Genomic DNA, 21,120 nt, shown 5'->3' with positions numbered 1-21,120 from the left:
TCTCTGGGGCACTCTGATAAGGACCAAGTATGGGGATCCGGCTGACCCGATAGTCTTCCACACTGGCCGATGCAACTCCTTCATTAGAGAGAGACTTGCGCCCGCGCCCTGGAGGTTATCCCGGCGATCAGATTGGAGATTGGGATTGGACAGGCTATCGACGTCTTGCAGGACAGATGGCTTTCTGAGGTGTCACTGCATGGTTGGCCCACCTTGATTGACCATGGCTGGTTGGAGAGGCACAGAGTCTGCAATTTGTTCGTAGTGGGAGAGCGGAAGTGGAATGAGGACCTCGTTCGGCGGGCATTTGGGGAGCAGCTGGCTGAGCGGGTCCTGTCATTGCTGATTTCTGTAGGAAGATGGTGAACAAGAGGGTCTTGAACGAGGCTGGGAGGTCAGAGGTGAGAGCCCGAGACTTATTCGAGGTGGTCAAGAGGACTTCGACTCGATAGATTGATGGGGGTTGGATCTGAAGGCTGTGCATCCACCTCTGAGTGGCCTTGTCTGAAAGGTGGCATAAGGGTACTTGTCTACTAGAGGTGTGCTAGCTCGGTGAGGGATGAGAATCCCCATAAAGTGTGTGGTTTGCCTGGAGGTAGAGGAGTCTATTTTTCATGTCCTCATCGGTTGTCTACGGGTCGCTCAAATCTGGAGGTGCGCCTCAGACTCCCCTAACCCTCGGCAGGGGTGGATGTCGCCTGAGAATTTTCTAAACTTCCTGGAGGTCTCCTCACGGAGGCCTGGCCTTGAGGAGCGAGGGATCAGGGCTGCCTATTTAATCTATCATTGTTGGCTAGATAGGAATATTCGGGTCTTCGAGGACAACAGAGCATATTCGAGGATGATGGCGAATAGAGCTCTACTTCATGCGGTGGAGGTAATTGGTACTACTGTGTTGTCGTCCTTCGAAATGATTGAAAAAATTTGGGGTTCCTACTCTGCTCCTGCTATCACGCCCCAAGCCCGAGGCATGGCAGACGCCGCACGCCCACACGGCGGACCGCACAGGCATGTAAGGCAGCAGATCATATCAAAGCAAATATAAATGCTTAAAATGACGTAATTATTTAAGTTGTTCAAAGGCAGTTTTACAAAATTTCAAAATAGCATATGCCAACATAATTCAAATGTCTAAGCTAATCTAACTAAAATGTCAATAACTGAAGGAATCATCGAAAAATCTAATGCACTCCCCAATCTCGTGCGATCAAGCCTCTGGATCTGAAAAACAGAGTTAATAAAATAATGAGCTACACTAGCCCAGTAAGTAACAAAATACCCCAAAGTGGGGTTAGAGCATATCAGATCAAAATATAGGATAATGTCTGGAATAAATCATAAATAACATCGTTTTACTGTTTTCAAAACTTATTATCATTTTTTCAAAAACTTTGATACCAGAATCTCAACATAATAGGCTACGGCCACGTAACCCAGTGGCATGGGTTGCACAGAGTGCCAGAAACCACTATTGTTAGTCACTGGTGGCAACGGTGTCCAGAAACCACTATTTTAATTACTGGTGGCGCGGTGTCGAAACCGGTTCCTCATAGATTACAAGTCGACAGGTCCAACGTATAATCCCAATTGGCGGGGCCAGAACAGAACATAACAGGTCATAGCCATGCTGATAATGCATATATATAAAAATAGATTTCATAAATTATCTAATCATATTTTACGGATTTCAGAGCATATAACATAATTTTCAAATAAAATTTAACATGCCTGACCCATTTTACTGAATACAAAACATATATCAAAATTTAATCAATTTATCAAATAATTTGGAAATCACACTTGAAGTATTAAGTTACTTACCTCTTCTCGCTTAACCCCTACTTGAGATAGGCGGATCAGGTTCATCTGTTTAAATTTAATTAATTTCTTGTTAATTTCAGAGCTAAGCAAAATCCAGAAATAACACTACTGGGCACAGCCCAACAGGGCCCAGAGTTAGTCCATAATGACATGGCCCAATAGGGCCCATATCGGATGCGGCCTAATGGGCCCATATAGACCCGGCCCAATAGGGCCCCCAAGGTTGGCCTCTAATTGGTTCATTTATACAATAAAAATTCATTTTAGAGGCCAATACCTAATTATATAGTACTATTTCGTAATAAAGCTTGAGTAAAGGGACCAAACAAATATAGTTGGGGACCTTTATGTAATAAATCTTTTCTATAGGGATCAAATATAAATTATAAAAGATCCTTTTGTGAAATAATATACTGCCAAAGGCTTAACTGCAAAATTTCATTTATTGGCCAAACGGGTTCTGGTTTCGGGTTTCGGATCTGAACTGGGTTTCGGGTCTAAACTGAGTTTCGGGTTTCGGATTTCGGATTTGGGTTTCGGGTTTCGGATTCGAGTTTCAAATAGGCCCAAGTTGAGCCCATATAGGATATGGCCCAACTAGACCCAACCGGGCTAGACTGGGCCCAAGTTGGGCCTGTAATGGACAGGGCCCAACAGGCCCCGTTTGGCCCATGATGGGCCTCCTCCTTCCACAACCCCCCCCCCCCACGGATAGGAAACCGAGAGGGAGAGCGGAAGAGGAGGAGGGCAGCAGGGTGGCCGGCCTAGGTGGCCAGGGGCAGTCGCCTGGTCGACGGCCAGCCGGCCGCAGTGGCGGCCGTCGGCCGTTGCGGTGCCCGGCGTCGGAGGGAAACCGAGTGATCTCGGTTGGGGCCAAAGCAAAGGGAGGAAAATAGCATGGTTAAGGTTGAGATCGAAGAGCGGAAGAAGCTTACCGGTGGTGGCAGAGGTGGTGGGAGGAAGATCTCGGCCGTGGAAGGCTCGATCAGGCGGTCAAGCGGCGGCGGCGGCGGCGCTCGGAACCGAGGTGATGTGAATCTTCAAAACAGGGGAAGGCGTATGGGTGATGGCGATTGATCGGGCAGCATGCCGGCCACTTGAGAAGCAAGAGGAGAGGGAGGAGAAGAAGAAGGGAAAGGAAGAGGAGGAGACGGATGAGAGGGGGGAGGGCTCGAAGGTGTTCTTAGGAAGAGGAAGAATAGGGATTTTATTGCCCCATTTCAACGGCTCTCCACCGCAATTTTCGCGGTGGTGGGGTGAGATCAGCGGCCGCTCATGCGGCCGCGGGGTGGACGCAAAACCACCGCAGTGTAGCCGCGGAGTGTCTGCGGCGTCCTTGTGCCCAGAGAAGTTGGAGGGGCGTCCTTGTGCCCGGAGAAGTTGGAGGGGATCGCGTCTGCGATCCCCTGTTCTTCCCCTTCCAAAAGGGGTGTTGGGCTGAAGTCGGCTGGGGCTGCCGGCTTCAACCCAGTATCTCACATTTTCTTCCCCTTAAGAAAATTTTGTCCTCGAAATTTGAGAGATCTGGGCCTTTCAAATTTAAAGATACTCAGCCCATTGAGTAATATAAATTTAAGATTGTATTCTTCTCGATAAAAATCAGTGTGATAGATAACTTTGAATCAATTATCAAAACTTTCATATAAACTCGCAAGATTAACACTAAATAAGTGACTAACTAAAATCTCAGATTGAAATTATCATCTTGATGCATGTTCACTCGAGATCGGATCAGGATCGATTCACAATAGGATTGATTAAAATTAGTTGTGTTTGGGATAGAACTTGAAATGAAATAGATCTCATACACTTATCATGGTAGTGTGCTGATCCCTCAAACGATAATGACCAAACTTAGAGTCAAATCATTAAATGGCTAGAAATGTAATTCACAAAATGAACATGTACTGATTATCATTAGATAGCAACGGTCTATCTCAAAAATGATTTGCATCAAATCACAAGAGCATGTCTGAGAAGGCAAAGTATTGATACCATGATTCAATATGCCACAAAGCTTTTAACTTAAACTTATAAATCATAAGATGGGAGCAAATAATGCATGGTTTATTTAGATACTTAACAAAATAGACTGTATTTAATCAATAATCAACCAATCCTGGTCATAATATACTCAATTTTTTTTTAGCATACCCAAAAATAGCAAAGTCTATCCAAGAGATAACATAATCATATCATGATTGACCTGAGAATCAATAGTATTCACCTCCCCTTATTAACAAAATCTTTCATTATTGAACAATATAGTCTTTCATCATAACATGTTACCAAAACATAGTCAGTATTTTTATCCAATTTAAAATTGACTCAGTCCATCATACTTTCACTGATCAATATTTTCCAAAATTTCTTAATGATCCCAGATCATCAACATTTTTTTTTCATATATAATATCTAAATAAAATTTTTATTCTTACTTTCCATGCATATTTATCAAGATTAACCCTCGAGATAATTACCATATTTACACCATCATATGATCAAGTAATCATATTCTAGATCCAAATTTGAACTAATGCAATTCTAGTTTCTCTTGATAATTCCATTATATAAGTTGATATTTATTCCAAGCTTCGATTAAAAGATTCTAGATTAACTTACTCAGGAGCTTACTCAATCATCCTGAATCTTTTCTTTTAGGTTAAACTCATTTGGGCCTCTCATGATATCCCACTTGCATTTCTCATATGATGATACAAAATCCATAATCAACTCATGGCCTTGATTTATAAATATTTAACTCACAAGATCTAATAATCTGATTCAAATATTTACAAGAAATTATACTAAGATATAAGCTCTATGATTTTACATTAAGATCAACTCCTCAAATAAGTAAAATATTTTTTATTTGCAATACTGCAAACATTTCGGCCTTGTAAATCTACTAGACTTAGAGAATCTACTAATAACACAATGATATCCATATTGATCAAAATCAAAAATATTATTCTTTTCTTTGACATTGAAATTCTCCTTAATAAGAAAAACCATCAGAAACTATTTCCAAATCACAGAGTTAATATCGTTGATCAGCTTAAAGTAATTTAAACAACCAATATTCTCATAATTTACTAAATCACTTCCAATTAAAATACCAATCTGCATTGTAATTTGAAAAGATCTAAAATTTCAAATTCTAGGTAAAGCCAAAGGAAAATTCTAGAATTTCATCCCAATTATGTTTTCTATCTACACAAGAGTTTCATACATGATCCACATATAGATTTCAATCCTCGAAGAATATTTCAATGAATATTATAAAATATTTTCTAGTCCAAACTTTAAACAACTTCTTATAAATGAACCTTAACTTGCAACCAAAATAATTAACTTGAACTAGAGGCAATATCCACAGTGCTTGATATCAAGTTAAACTTTTAAAATAATTACGTTGCACGATAATATCCTATGACTAATATTCCTTCACTTAGTTTAGTCAAAATTTGATTAATCATAATTTGAAATACAAATTGCTCCACCAAGAAAACTCTCAAAATAGCTTATTCACACTTTGGTTATACCATAATTAGGTTGCATTCTAATTTTAGCATTTCAAAATTCAGATAAAATAACATAAATTTATCAATAGCAAAAGCAAATAATTCGTCTAATGGCCTAATGTCTACCCATCTCTCAAACTTTCCAAATCCTAAAGATCCTAAAACTTAAGCTCCATCCAACTATTTCAAACACAATCCCTAGGAATCTAAAATCTGAGCTCTGATACCACCAAATCTGTCACGCCCCGAGCCCGAGGCGCGGCAGACTAGGCCTGTTAACGAGCCGAGCTGCTCGGGCTCGGCTCGGGCTCGGCCCGGTAAAAGCTCGGCTCGAGCTTGGCTCGTTAGTCAAACGAGCCCGAGCCCGAGCCTAAAATGAAGCTCGTTTAAATTCGAGCTCGGGCCCGAGCTCGAGCCCGAACAGCTCACGAGCCCGTTTGGGCTCGCAACTTCACTGCTTGGTATCAAGCTCCACACGGTTTTGGATTTGGGTCTCTGGGTAGAAGAGGCCGTAGTTCCTCTCTAAGGTGGGCTCCGGCTTCTGGTCCTCGTTGAAGAGGGCGACCAGGTAGACGTCCACATCCGCCGCGACGTCCCGGCATTCCCTGACAGCACGCGCCGCACCAGGTAGCCGTTGTAAGCCGCCGCGTTCGCCGCCCCCGCCTCCGTCTCGTTCGCATCCCCCTTCGACAGCCACCCCGTCTCGGAGACCATGGCTTTGACGTCGCTGTACTTGAGGGCCGATATGGCTGTGAACACGGCATCGATTTGGGCATCGAACGGCGTTCCTGACCTTATCTTTTTTTTTTCTTTCCCTCTTCCCTCCCCCCACCAACCCACCCGCACTTGCCAGCTTTTAAAAGCTCACACCCAGTTGCCGTACGGAACCAGAGCTTGGATATTCGTGTATCGATGGGAAACTCTGGCGCTCCCCCCTCTTCTCTCAAGCAAAAGATCTGCCACTGTTACTCGCCGCAGCAAAAAAGCAATCAAACACACTGCACTCTCCCATCTCCTGCACCCCTCAGCCTAGCTATGGTAGGATGTAATGGCGTCCTCGGCCGTGCTGGTGCTCGCGGCCGAAGCCGGCGGCCGCCGCACGCCGACGAGGTGAGTCCATTCTCCCTTTTTTTTTCTTTCCTTCCTTCGTTCTTCTCTTTTTCTTTCTTCCTTTCTTTCTCTCTCCCCCGCTCGCCCCATTCCCATCTCCATTCCCATCCCGGAGCTCGGGCTCGAGCAAACGGGCTTTACGAGCCCGAGCCCGAGCCTTTGCTGTGCCTACCGAGCCCAAGCCCGAGCCTGAAATTTGGTAAAACGAGCCGAGCCCGAGGAGGCTCGGGCTCGGCTCGGCTCGTTAACAGCCCTACGGCAGACGCTGCACGCCTGCACGGCGGACCACATAGGCATGCAAGGCAGCAGATCATATCAAAACAAATACAAATGCTTAAAATGACGTAATTATTTAAGTTGTTCAAAGGCAGTTTTACAAAATTTCAAAATAGCATATGCCAACATAATTCAAATGTCCAAGCTAATCTAACTAAAATATCAATAACTGAAGGAATCATCGGAAAATCTAATGCACTCCCCAATCCCGTGCGATCAAGCCTCCGGATCTAAAAAATAGAGAAAATAAAATAATGAGCTATACTAGTCCAGTAAGCAACAAAATACCCTAAAATGAGGTCAGAGCATATCAGATCAAAATACAGGATAATGCCTAGAATAAATCATAAATAATATCGTTTTACTGTTTTCAAAACTTATTATCATTTTTTCAAAAACTCTGATACCAGAATCTTAACATAATAGGCTACGGCCACGTAACCCAGTGGCATGGGTTGCACAGAGTGCCAGAAACTACAATTGTTAGTCACCGGTGGTAATGGTGTCCAGAAACCACTATTCTAATCACCGGTGGCGCGGTGTCGAAACCGTTTTCTCACATATTACAAGTCGACAGGTCCAACGTATAATCCCCATTGGCGGGGCCAGAACAGAACAAAACAGGTCATAGCCATGCTGAGAATGCATATATATAAAAATAGATTTCATAAATTGTCTAATCATATTTTACGAATTTCAGAGCATATAACATAATTTTCAAATAAAATTTAACATGCCTGACCCATTTTACTGAATACAAAACATATATCAAAATTTAATCAATTTATCAAATAATTTGGAAATCACATTTGAAGTTTTAAGTTACTTACCTCTTCTCGCTTAACCCCTACTTGAGATAGGCGGATTAGGTTCACCTGTTTAAATTTAATTAATTTCTTGTTAATTTCAGAGCTAAGCAAAATTCAGAAATAACACTACTGGGCACAGCCCAACGGGGCCCAGAGTTAGTCCATAATGAACATGGCCCAATAGGGCCCACATCGGACGCGGCCTAATGGGCCCATATAGACCCGACCCAATAGGGCCCCCAAGGTTGGATCTAATTGGTTCATTTATACAATAAAAATTCATTTTAGGGGCCAATACCTAATTATATAGTACTATTTCGTAATAAAGCTTGAGTAAAGGGACCAAATACATATAGTTGGGGATCTTTATGTAATAAATCTTTTCTATAGGGATCAAATACAAATTACAAAAGATCCTTGTGTGAAATAATATACTGTCAAAGGCTTAACTGCAAAATTTCATTTATTGGCCAAACGGGTTCGGGGTTCGGGTTTCGGATTTCGGATCTAGGGCCGGCCCGAGCCCTAGGCGACCGAGGCGGTCGCCTAAGGCCCCGGAAGGCGGTCGCCAATGGAAGGCCCTCAGGAGGCTGACCAAAAGGAAGCAAAGGCCCCATATAAAACGGGATCTGGAGCTGGCTACGAGTCTTCCCCCTTGATGGAAGGGAGGTGGAGAGTTTCCTGGCCTGCAGAGGGGCAATTTGGAAAGTTGGGGACAGTAGTTTTGTTTTGGGTGGGGGGGGGAGAGAGAGAGAGAGAGAGAGAGAGAGAGAGAGAGAGAGGAGGGATTTGGTTGGCTTGATAGACGCCTGAAGCAACTCTTATCTTTCAGCCCTTCTCTTTTTTGGTTTTGGTCTTGGTTTTCCTTCCCTCACATTACTCCTGATCCAGCTGGGCCATCGGGAAGAAAGATAGGGGGATTGGAGATGGACTTCTTGGAGGGTGGAGATTCTTTTAGTTTTCTCCTCTCGGTTTCTTCTCCCCTCTTGGGTGGTAGGGAGAGAAAAGGAGGGAGGGGGTTGAATGGCTGCTGCGCTGTGATGTTTCAGCTGCCGCTTGGGTACTCACTTGAAGGGGAGATGGTGGGATGGGACTTTTATTAATTAGATGAAGTGAATTTCCCATAATGACCCTACTTTCTTTTATAGAGAGGTTCCTTTATCGACAAATTCTTTTATTTACCTTGACCATGAAGTGCTATGGGATGACCTTTTTCTATTCGGCTCTTGCTTGACATGGTAAACAGTATTGCCAAAAATTATCTCGGTTATTTAATCAGTTTCATGACCCTTCATTTAGAGTAATTACTTTTATGTGCTTCCATTCAAGAATAATATTAAATTGAAAAGGCTTCTTGTCTATCTTTGTTAGATATCTTTGTTGAAATAGTGTACTTGATAGCTATCTATTTTTATATATTTTTTAAATATTTTATATTTATTAAAAAAATTATTATTAAAAAAAAGGAGGCCTAGTTCATTAGATTCGCCTTAGGCCCTAGAATGTATTGAGCCGCCCTTGTTTGGTATATGCGAGTTTGACATGGTTGGTAAAAGATTTTGGGCGCTACTTTGTTCCAAGGCACTCAGAAGTCAAGATTCATGTGAGATGAGTGGATTGCTTGGTGATGGTTTTAAGATTAAGTAACTATACATCTTGTGCACTAACTTTAAAAAAATTAGTTCATTGACGTAGATACTTACATATTTTGAATCAATTTTTTCTTTGTTCTTTTCGAAGAGAGAGACTAAACTAAGACAAATAGAGACTATAATTACGTGCAGTGCTGACAGGAGCAAAGCACCCTGGTTGCGACCTTGCTTGCCCGTCCCCGACCCCATCCCAGCTTGACCTGCTGTTCTGTGGCTTTTGCCTTGTGGGTATTGGAGAAGGCGGTGTTAGGCCATGTTCTATAGCCTTTGGTGCTGATCACTTTAGCCAGTGGAAGGGCTCTGAGAAGCAGAAGATCCTGCAGACCTACTTCAACTGGTATTATGCTTCGGTCGGGTTCTCGTTCATGGTCGGATCAACTGTCATTGTGGCCATATGTACAAGATAATTTTGGATGGAAGGTGGGATATAAGGTTCCACTGGTGCTTATACTATTAGCTACTATCATGTTCGTGGTGGCCTTCTCTCTCCACATCAAGGTGGAGCAAAGATCTTGGTGGGTAGGATGCAGCCCCTTTGCCCTCGTCTTACTTGCCCGAAGCATGAGGATTTTATCGGTGGATAGAGTATTACCGATAATATCATGATAGCCTAGGAGATGATGTGGGACTTGCAGCGAGCTTCACGGCGGAGGTGTTACATCGCTGTGAAGCTTGACATGGAGCGAGCCTACGACAGGGTCCGTTGGCCTTTCTTGCGGAGGGTGCTGGCGAGCCTCGGTTTCCACAAGACCTGGATCTCCTAGGTCATGGGGTGTGTGCAGGGGCCGTCTTTCTCGATCGTGGTCAACGGCACGCCGTCACCTTTCTTCCGGTCGACTGTCGGGCTGTGCCAGGGTTGTCCCCTATCTCCATATCTTTCCATCATCTGTACTGATGTTTTGCCTCGTGCTTTGCGACAAACATGTGGGAAGCGGGCGCTGGAGGTCTATGTCCTTGCGCCTGGTGCCCTGCCGATCACTCACCTCCTTTTTGCAGATGATTATCTTCTTTTGGCTAGGGCCAGACCCAGGGACACCATATTCTTCGGAGGGTCCTAGAAGATTATTGCTTGGCTTCGGGGCAGAGGGTGAATCTCTAGAAATCAATCATTGCTTTTAGCCCGAAGACTGAGGTGCGGGTGCGACAGGAGATCTGGAATCTTTTTGGTATGAGGGAGCATCTGTGGAGCTATCTGGGTGTCCCTATCATTGGGAGGAGGGTACGGATCTCGGACTGCCAGGGTATGGTGCACCGGGTGCAGCAGAGGTTGGAGGGTTGGAGGGCGGCCTTGCTTTCTATGATGGGGAGGGTCACCCTAGTTAGTTATGTTCCATATTCCATGCCTGTGTGCTTGATATCAAACATTGTTGTCCCCAAGATGGTGTTGTCGGGGATTAAGAGGCTAGCTCGGGCCTTCATTTGGGGGTCGCGGGGTGGCGGTCGGGGGTGCACCTGGTGGATTGGGAGTCGGTTTGCCGACGGACTAGGGCTGGGGGGCTGGGCATCTAGTCCTTGCTAACCAGGAGAGAGGCTTTGATTGCTCAGCATGCTACCAGGGTCCTCTTGGAGTCGCAGTCTCTTTGGAGTCGGATGATCGTTGCCCGGTATGGCCCCCTTGGGAGCGGTGGGACGCCATCTAGGGGTGGAAAAGTGTTGTGGTGCAAATTTGGCCTGAGGGTGACCACACCGGTGGAGTCGAGGGAGCCGCCGGTAGTTGGAAGGAGAAGACGGGAGCCACCTCCTATGCGACGGCCATGGACCTGCACAAAGCCTCACTGGTATTTTTGGTGAGGGCCTTCCGACGATCAAGTTAGAGTGGGATAAATTTGGTCCAGCCAAAAGTCCCTTAGAAGTTACTTGACCGAACTATTTATAATCCCAATGGAGAGGCCCAGGTGGCAGAGGCACTGTCAGCCCTCATCATAAGGGGGCGTGGCTCTGAGCCGGATGGCGCGCGGCTTAGGCTGGTTGGTGACGTGTAGTACTGTCCGTTCTTGAAAACGGTAGGATGTTGACAGTCACAGCAGGGTATAGCCGGAGTAGTCAAGGTGCCGTCTGACTATTGAAGGTCGGCTATGGAGACGTGGCATGGTAGTGTTGCAATGTACGATCATATTGGTGGGCGTAGGCGCGCACATGGGTGCGGTTGTTGGTGAGGCCGAGCTCGTTGAAAGGTCGCATCATGCGTTTTGATGAGGTCGGCTTAATGGATGCTAAGAGTAGCTCGGCTTCTCAGTTTTCGAGGTGTGTTCGGTGGAGCACCCCGAGCTCGAAGGTCGGGGCGTACCGCTGAGGTAAGCGCCCCGAACTTGGTCGGGGTTGGTCGGCGAATACTGGAGACACCCCGAACTTGGTCGGAAGAGTCGGCGAATATTTGAAGTTGGTGGAGCTTTTGGCGGAGTTCCGAAGTCGAGCTAACTCTGGGCTGAAGTGAGGATTCAACCGATTGGCATTGACGCTCATTGGGCCGAAACTGAGCGGCCTTTTAGTTGCGGGCTGGACGATCCATTTTGCCCCCCATCAGAGGGCTTCTCCAGTGTGGCGCGAGATCAGCATATACATACCTATGGTCCTTTCGAGATGCAGGTGGTTGATCGGTGATGGCCAGAGGGTGGATGTGGTGGGGGATGCATGGGTGGACGAGCTCCAAATGATGCATTGGCCGACCCTAGTTAGCTTGGAGTCAGGGGACGGAGTCCGGGTTTGTGACATTCTTCTACCAGGAGGTGGAGGGTAGGACACCCACCGGATCGATCAGTTGTTCGGGGAGCCACTTGCGGAGCGGATTCGATCGCTACTAGTTCCGGGGCACCCTTGCCCTAATGTCAGGTTGTGGAGCTCTTCCTACAGCCCTAGGGTCAGAGTAGCCGACGTTTGCAGTGTTGTCCAAGATGGGGGGCAGTTGGGGCTGGACCTTGGATGGATCTGGCGATTTGGCTTGCACCCCAAAGTGGCCTTATTTCTCTGGAAGGTTGCTTGGAGGAGGCTACCGACTAGACTCCTGCCGTTCGGGAGGGGCATGGGTATCCAGCCCCAGTGTCTTGAATGTCAGAGTGATGAGTTGCCGGACCATGCTATCTTCCAGTGCCACCGGGCTAGAAGGGTTTGGAGGCAGTCGGGGCATCCCACGGTGCTTTCATGTCATGTGGCAGTCTTTCTCCAGGTTATTTGCCAATTGGCGGGGACCTTGCAGTCTAGACCGGAGGCAGTGCAGGCGACCTATACTACTTATTTGATCTTGCTTACAAGGAATGTGTGGACTTTTGGAGAGAGATGCCCCCTATCGGGGGTGCTGGTGGAGAGGGCGCGATTATTGGCGGTGGAGGCCTCTTAAGCGATCAGGTCAGATAGATCTTTTATAGCTCGGAACATCTGAGGCTCCTCATCTGCTCGTGGAGCATCCTGCTTGGTGTTTTTCACTTGGGAGACCTCACCTCCGAGCTCCCTCAAGGTCAACTTCGATGGATGTGTCCTGGAGGGCGGCAGGAGGGGTAGTGTGGGCTTCGTTGTTAGGGGCCTGGACTCCATGGTGCCTGATCTGGTTTGTGCTACGTACGGCGGGCCTTGCAGGAAAAAAAGAAGAAACGACAATAAATCTCATCGTTAAATTGGAGGGCGATTCTGCGACAGTCATCGGATGGATTCTATAGGTTTCAAGGGGTCGGCGATTACTACCCACTTTTGAGAGATATTCGGACCATGATGAATGGGGGAATGGTGCTTCAGACGAAGCATGTGTTTAGAGAGGCTAATGGGGCCGCAGATTGGGTGACGTTTTTTGTTGTCAACCACTCCGGATACCACCTCTGGGTAGGAGAGGCGGAGTTGCCTAGTGCTCTCCGGAATATCTTATTTTTTGACTTCTTGACTGTATCCATACACATTATGTATGGTACTTCTGTTTCCAGCACAAAAAAAAAAAAAAAAAACACAGCCTGCTGCAAGCGATTTTCGTTTGTCCGTGTTGTTACGATTTACAATAATTAAGACTGAGCTTGTCATGAATATGATAAGACAACTTACCTATTCTATATTGGGGGTTAGCTTGGCTATCGGGCTTATGGGACGCTGGTCCTTTGGCTTTAGGTTCTGAGTTTTAATCCTCTGCTTATAAGACATCCATCCATCTCTAAGATGGATGATATCGCGGCTATCCAAGACGGTATAGCACGCCATGGTACAAAAAGCGCACAGCAGAGGATCCTAGGTCTTCAAATTCCTAGCTGTAACTAAGTCGGTTTTAATGCAGCTCCCCATCATTTTTAGCAGCCAAGTGTTCACGTCGATTTTTTTCATATAACCATAAGGCCCACGTCTAATAATATTTGGGAGAGTTGGATTTGGGGCCTAGAAATTTGCAGGATAGATAGCTTGAAGGTATGCGTAAACAAAGGGAGTTTGCGCCTTCTTTGAAGGTAGAGCCACCTGGTCTGCGACCTAGTCATGCCATCAACCAGCAAAATAATTGGAATCAGATATTCTTGCCATGAGAATGTTTTTTTTGCCTATGCGAATTGATTTATTCATTTTTCTTCTCACTTTTTAACAGCACATAGCAAGTGACTTAGCGGAGTTGTGCTTGGTGAAACCAAAAAAATAAAAGGTCTATTTGAATGGGAACCACAGACCATTAGCGGTTTCAACAAGGGCTCCCACATCCTATGAAACAGGTTCCATCGAGTCCATCAAGTTTTTTGTATCTATGAAGAAATTATTTTGGCATTCATTGGCCTCCTAGTTGCTTGGCTGAAGAGTGAGTGCTAATCAATAATAAGCGTTGCATATATTATAAGATGCCTGGTTGCCTCCATATACAAGTCCATCTTTTATTAGAATCTAGACACCATAACTAACCCATCAAGCAATCTTCAGATCATTAATAGATCAATGAGATCCCCCTTATAAAGGCTATTTAAAAATAAAAGTATGTGGACAAGAGTGGTCCGTTGGCAATATTTATACGGGAGTATCATCATCAAACCATGCTACGTGGGTGGCATGCAATCCATACCCTGTAGACAATTTCAAGGTAAGGAATATGAAGCCGAATTAGTTTACGAAAGCCACTTTCGTAGCACATGGAGATTGTTTCTTGCTTAGAACTTGCAGATCATTTTAGAGTCACTTCATCAGTTTCAACAACAAATGCATACTGCTCAAGTATCCGTTCCTAGAATCATCTATTTGTACACATAACATGGTACAATTACAATTAGAGGCTGTATTATTGCGAGTCTGAAATTTTGATTTTACAAAAATACAAATAGTTCTGTAACATAGCCTACTGAACCACAATTCATCAAGCACCATGACTCACCAAGTTGAGGCACATTGTTGAAGCACTAAAACAATGTTCATTTCCAAGATAACTTGCTTGGAACTTAAACAGCTTTAAATTGGTATCAGTAACCATTTAAGGATTGCGTCAAGCTGATCCAGGAGGTTCACCATTCTTCTTCTTCTTCTTTTGACTTTTAGACATGAATATTGCCTCAACGGAAGATGACACACTGTGTACATTACTGAGGGATGCAACTTGGATTGGAATCAACTCAAACCTGCCTACTTAACCCACTCACTGAGTAGAGCTACACTGAAGTTTTAAAAATTTCAGTTGTGCGTGGATTCAAAAATCCCAACCAAACCTCAAGTAAGGTTGCATTAAGGTTGACCTTTAACCCTACCTAAACCAAACACTAACCCAAACCACACCCGACCTAACGGACTAAACCCGACACAACAAGTATATAAATAAGAGGTGGGTTTGGGTTAAGGTTGACCCTTAACCCTACCTAGACCCAACACAAACCCCGCCCAGCTGGACTTAACCGAACCAAACCAGTATATAAATAAGAGGTGGGGTTGGGTTAAGGTTGACCCTTAACCCTACCTAAACCCAACACAAACCCCACCTAGCTGGACTTAACCCAACCCAACCAGTGATACAAATAAATAATTCATATTTTATATTTCCAACTCATATTTATATATATGTTCGCATACTTATACCTTTAGTTTTGGTAAATTATTTGTAACCGCACCATCAGATTTGATCGAAGGCTGAGCCTAAATCAACAAATATTAATCCAAAAAGAATGTCCTAACCCTTTTTTCTATTAATCTATCTTAAAATTTATATTTAATCCAATCTACCCCAATTGACATGGCACAGCCCACCTCAATTGATGAATCCCAAATTCAACTTGAGACAGGGTTGGGCTAGAAAACTCCCAGCCCAAGACTGGGTTGATTGGGTTAGGGTTTGCTTTTAACAAGACCTAACCCGCCCATGCGCAGCCCTAACACTACATAAACCAATTGTTCAGTAAGGTGAAACTTTGTGTTCAAAGACCAGTTGTATTTGTGTGAATTGGGGTTGCCTTTGTGGTAACACCCTCTGCTTAGCAATTCAAGGTTTTGTTTCCAAGTCCTGGGTATTTGAACCTAATGGGCACTTCCCTCCCTCTCTCAATCCAAAAAGTAAAAAAAAAAACTTTGCAGACCACAGCAAGGAAGAAAGCCTGTCAATCAAAAAGTTATTGAATCGAAGTTTTTTCCAAAAAGAAGAAAGGAAAATTGTTAGGATGTCATAACTAAATTGAAAACAAGTTTTAAACAAGTTCCAGATTGTAAAAAAAATGCACTAGAAGATCTTCCAAAGTAATCTATTATTGCACATTTATATCAGATTTAGCACATGAAGAAGCACAATTTAGTGGAAAAGGTTACAATTTGAGTTCTTTTTGGCAGATCACACAGTAATGGTCTAATATGGTCAAATGAATGTGCCCAAATAAATTAGGAAATCACAAGTTTTATTTATGCTTGTAATAAGGTCAATAACCAGTATTATAGCTGATGTCAAAACTTAGTGTCAAGTGATACATGAGTATGGATAAATTACAAAGCTTAAACAATCTGCAAGTTTATAAGTATCTCAATTATATGACAAGAAAATTGGAGAGGGCTAATTTTAAAAGATAGTAACAGTCATGGCATTGATTTGTTCAGTTTTCGGTCCAAAAATTGGAACTAATTTGGATTGGGTTGGTTCCAGGTTAGCCTCTAATTAGGAAACCCTGTCATTCCCTAATAAGCATGATTAAAACTTCTATTTGTATCCTAATTACCATTACAGACCGTACTAGCATGAATCCACTACTTCCATCAGTTCATTGCTTTAGCATCAAAACATATAACCATCTACATTCATGATTGTATCCAAATAAGATACCATTTGAAAATCATATATATGCAAATTGTTATAACACATAGATCATCAAAGTATCAAAATCTTTCATATGCATTATCAATATGATCTGAATGTACAAAATTAACACAATTCTACAGATGCATCACAATGTAAATTCTTAATGCAATTTCTTTAATGGAGATTTTGAACAATTATTTTTGTACAACCATAATAACTGAATACTCTAGAATGTGCTAGCAAATTTGCAAGGAACTACTGAAAAAGCAAAAGAACATAATAGAATAGTCTACATTACATGAGTAAATTCACAAGTAAATTCTATAAAAGCAAAACATAATAACCAAATAATCTAGAATGCATGAGTAAATTCACAAGGAACTAGCCATAAAAGCAAAACACAGTAATTAAATAGTCTAGAATGTCCGCGCAAATTTCACAAGGACTATTGTAAAAGCAGAAGGTTAGGAGGCATTATCACCATGAGTTTGAACATTATATTGGTGAAAAATAGAAGCTAGAGCCAATGCCTCCCCCTTTTCCTCCTCTCCACCCTTGGTGTGCATCAACATCCTTGAAGCCCTTCGATGTGATCTACCCCCTCCCCAGAAGTTCCATATCATCCATACCGAAAGTTGTAAGCACCTACCTTCACCTCTCCCTTGCGCTGAGAGACCTTCATGTTATTTCTCAACCACTTCAAAGACGTGAGAAGAGCCTTTCAAGCCTCTCAAAAACTTTGTACATGGTAGAACTTTCACCGGAAAGAAATAGGGGGAAGGTCATTCATGGGTTGTTGGAACAAGAAGAGCAGAAGGTAGGAAAGAAGCTCCCAAGCTTTGTCAAGCTTATGTGGGCACTCAAAACTTGATCTCTAACACCAATAGGGCAGCAGCTCATCGAGTATCTGAAACTTGATGAGCTATGACCAAGTGCGCTAGTGGAACATTAACGAGCTCCCAAGCAGTATTCTCAATCTCAAGGAGAAAACTAGGAAGTATTTTGCCTGATCCACAAAGCCACAGATACCTTTTTTCTACATTTGTTCTTCTTTGCTCGTCTTTTCTACAATGGGTCTTATATATATATATATATAAAATATCCTCCAAAATAAATACATATATATATACATACATATATGTATGTATGTGTGTGTGTGCGCGTGCGTATTTATGTGTTTTCTTCCACTTCTGTGCGGCATGTGGCGCAATAATAATATCCTCCAAAATGTTTATTTGGATAAGTTTAATGATTCAATATTACTATGAAATATTCACAATTTGTGCAAGAAAGAATTTTAGATTGCAAATTCATAATTTTATCTATTGTTCTGCCATGTAGTCATTGTTGTTATTATCTTTTCCCTTTTTCTCATGCTTATAAATATGTCAAATGATAAACTATATCAACATTCCTTTTTTTTATTGTTTCCCTAATTTTTTCAAACTCCAAATTCTTTTCTCACTTTTGAAAATGCTATATTTTTCCCCTAACTATGGATCTTTCCTAGTGATCCAATTGTTCGCAAATGTCATACCTCAACTAGCATGCAGAAGGTTTGGGATAGTCTTCTTTTATTAAATTTTTTTTCTTAACAAGACTCTTCTAGTTTTAATATGCCTATTGTGTACAACCAGGTGGGCGTGATAAGGTGCCCCCAACCATGAAGAAATGCTCCTCCGTAACGGTGCTTAGACAGTAGCAATGGTTATTGGAAATCATTATGCTGTGTTTAAACAAGGGAGATATAGCTTTTCCAAGCGTTATGCCTCCCAAGTTCTACTCTATAATATGACTAGAAGTTGTAGTGCATTCAATGATTAAAGTATAAAATCAGGTTTTGCTATCAATGAATGGTTAAAACAAGAGAAACATACGACAGACAGTTCTGATTTAATCAATAAAATGATTGGGCCTACAGTACTTCAATCAATTTTTTTTATGGGAATGCATAATAAACTGACATTTTTTGATGCATGTGATTTAAGCTGCTAGTAGATGATGTCAGATTTACCTTAAATACCAATTTAAAATCATTCTGAAACCAACCTGTCAATTTCATTAGTGCATGCGCACTGCTCAAGAATTAGTCTGCTAACAGTATCCTTGTGAAGTTTGACTAGATTATCATTTGAATATAACTCTGAACATGCAAAATTAGAGCCTAAGAAATAATTACCTTCACAATGAGCAATTTCCACAGTTGAATGGTACTATAGGGTCGCATTAAACAAAAAGCAGAATCTTACATTTGTAATACCATTTATCCATTATTCTATTGCGAATAAGTTGACCATTCAAAACCCATTACTGACACAAATCAGTAAGACAAAATCATTCTCGAAGCAGCAAGAAAATCATGCACATTCATCATTAGCTTATGTATATACAAAATTTTATGCAACTCTGCTGAGTGCTGATTCTGTCCAAAGGCAAAATTTATAAGTGCTATTTCGTTTATCCTTGAAACACCAATTATCTCAAACTTCGCAAGCATACACCATATTTTCAACAATTATGTGCATCATGAATGCACCAGAATGAGAAATATAAAAATTCAATTCCTTCTATGCGTGAAACACTCAATTCTCTTAAACCTTCACAATCATTCAAATTCAAGAGATGTCAAACCATTAAGTGCATTAAGAATTGAACAACCTCTAACTGAACTGAAAGAATATATTATAAAAGCACAGTCTAGGGAAGCCTTACCTGCAACCTGATAAGTTCATTAGCAAAGGGGGGATACGAGAGCAAAATGTAGCTCTGCCCTAGTGAACAGGCATTGCCATGGTTCAAGACCTTCAATATGATTCCAACCACCCTCTAATGGTTTATCTCCTGCCACCCTTATGTGATGTTGGGAGTCTGCAACTCCACCCCCTCTCCCAGCTCCAAGGGGGACCAAATAGAAGAGATGACATCAAAGCAGAAGCCCATCCCCGAGCAGGTCCACCCATCCAACTGGATACAGCTACAAGTCAGCTAATGGGAGGAGGATGAAGTAGATGATGGAGTGCTTAGCATGAAGGGTCCAACCCCACAGATTGAGTGGAGGATTTGGTTGGCGTCAGTGTATATGTAGAAGATACTGACAGCAATATGGATGTTCTCAATTAGGGAGCTGCGGGAGGCAAGGATGGTGAAAATGCGGAAGATGATTTCATCTGGGAGCTGGCTGATTCAGTCAGGTGGATGGCTTGAGGAGGAATATTCTCCGTTGCTCACTCTCTTGTCTGTGTCTCCATGTTTTAGTCTTTATCTCTGTCCCTTTGGCCCTGCTTATCATGAATAGCAGACTTCAATATTCAGAAGTGACATTATATGTTAAGCAATGCACTGAAAAATAACAGATCCAACTTTATACAAGTATTATGTATGGTTCACTTAGAAGGAAAATAAAGATTATTCTAATTCTTTCATTAGATAAGGATATTTTACATTTTTTTCATTATTTAAGAATACATTGCACTTCTATCACTTCTTTCCTTCTTTTGTCAGGAGTTTTGAAACATCCAGGAGAGGAATGTGGTCGGTTCTCATTAACCAGCTCCTAGATTAATTAAAAAGAAAATAAAGATATCACATAATAGGATAGGACTTAGGGGAATTTCTATAACTAAACCGATGGTCTCATGCCTAATATGGACCTTTCTACAAGCAGAACTTTCATTGGACATGGAGATTCGCAGAAGTAAATGTTCAAGTTGTGCCTTGTCATGAGTTGTTTTTAGAAAATGGTTGTATACTATGATGATCGCCTTCTATCTGGCTCAAGGAAACAAGAGTTAAGCAATATATCTATAGTCCATACAGTTTATGCTAAATATTAAAAGAAGAATAACTAGCCCTGCTTGGTTATGATGGCAAATTGTGAAAGCTATTTAAGGGTTATGCAGTTTCAAGATTGAAGGGATATGTGAAGGTGTTGTTTGCATGCTTAAGTGATTTCTAGATGAACAATAAGATTTGAGAGCCAGTTCTGGGAGTACCTAATATCATAGAAAACAAGTGGATCCATGCTTAAAGCTAGTGTTGGCAATTAATACTCTTGTCAAAGCTGGGCTTTGTGGCAAATGCTTAACTACAAGTATTATTAAAATAGGACCTGATAATATAAGAAGTAATTTACAGACAGAAAAGAGGTGTAATTGAAAAAAATTGAACATTGAATTTGTCTGACAAAAAAAAAACAGAAAAGAGGTGTAATTGAAAAAATTGAACATTGAATTTGTCTGACAAAAAAAAAACAGAAAAGATGTTGACTTTTGAGAAGAGGTGCAAAAAAGATTGATACCGGATTGATACCGCTATCAAGTAATCATAACATTAACTTAATCTTTAAAAAATCCATTAGTATCATCAATTGATATCAGACCATTTATAAAAAACACAAGATGAACGGACCATAGTATGTATCACACTAAAGTTGACCAAGTAATTTCTTCCCAATCACTTCTTACTGGATAATTTGGTAAACAATTTTACAACGTAATGTGGTTGGTAGATAAATGATGATCCGTAAGAGGCACTGCTCACCATAAAAATAAATAAATAAAAATAAAATTGTTACAGTAAACACTTAGTTAATCACTAGAGTTACTGTTAACAGATCATTACACATGGGAATTTTTAGCCCTTATAAAGATAAAATCTGTCATTATGCAGCCTATAGTTATCAAACATATTGCTCAAGGAAAAATGTTGACTTTTGGGTC

At 42.2% G+C, this 21,120-nt stretch overlaps 1 long non-coding RNA gene across 2 annotated transcripts in view; it reads right to left on the bottom strand.

Moving 5' to 3' along the window:
• Positions 1 to 13,044: 13,044 nt before the first annotated feature.
• Positions 13,045 to 21,120, bottom strand: part of LOC113462709 (uncharacterized) — a 41,387-nt gene continuing 33,311 nt past the window's right edge. For both annotated transcript variants that reach the window (XR_015970788.2, XR_015970794.2), the window contains exon 4: positions 13,045 to 19,680. This is a non-coding gene — a long non-coding RNA (uncharacterized LOC113462709). The remainder of the gene's footprint in view (positions 19,681 to 21,120) is intronic.

Source organism: Phoenix dactylifera, chromosome 1 (genome assembly GCF_051530095.1).
Source record: "Phoenix dactylifera cultivar Ajwa chromosome 1, Ajwa_hap1_PhDact_Kaust_v1.1, whole genome shotgun sequence".
Taxonomy (NCBI): domain Eukaryota; kingdom Viridiplantae; phylum Streptophyta; class Magnoliopsida; order Arecales; family Arecaceae; genus Phoenix; species Phoenix dactylifera.
The sequence above is the reverse complement of the archived record's forward strand: the minus strand, read 5'-3'. Positions and strand labels throughout refer to the sequence as shown.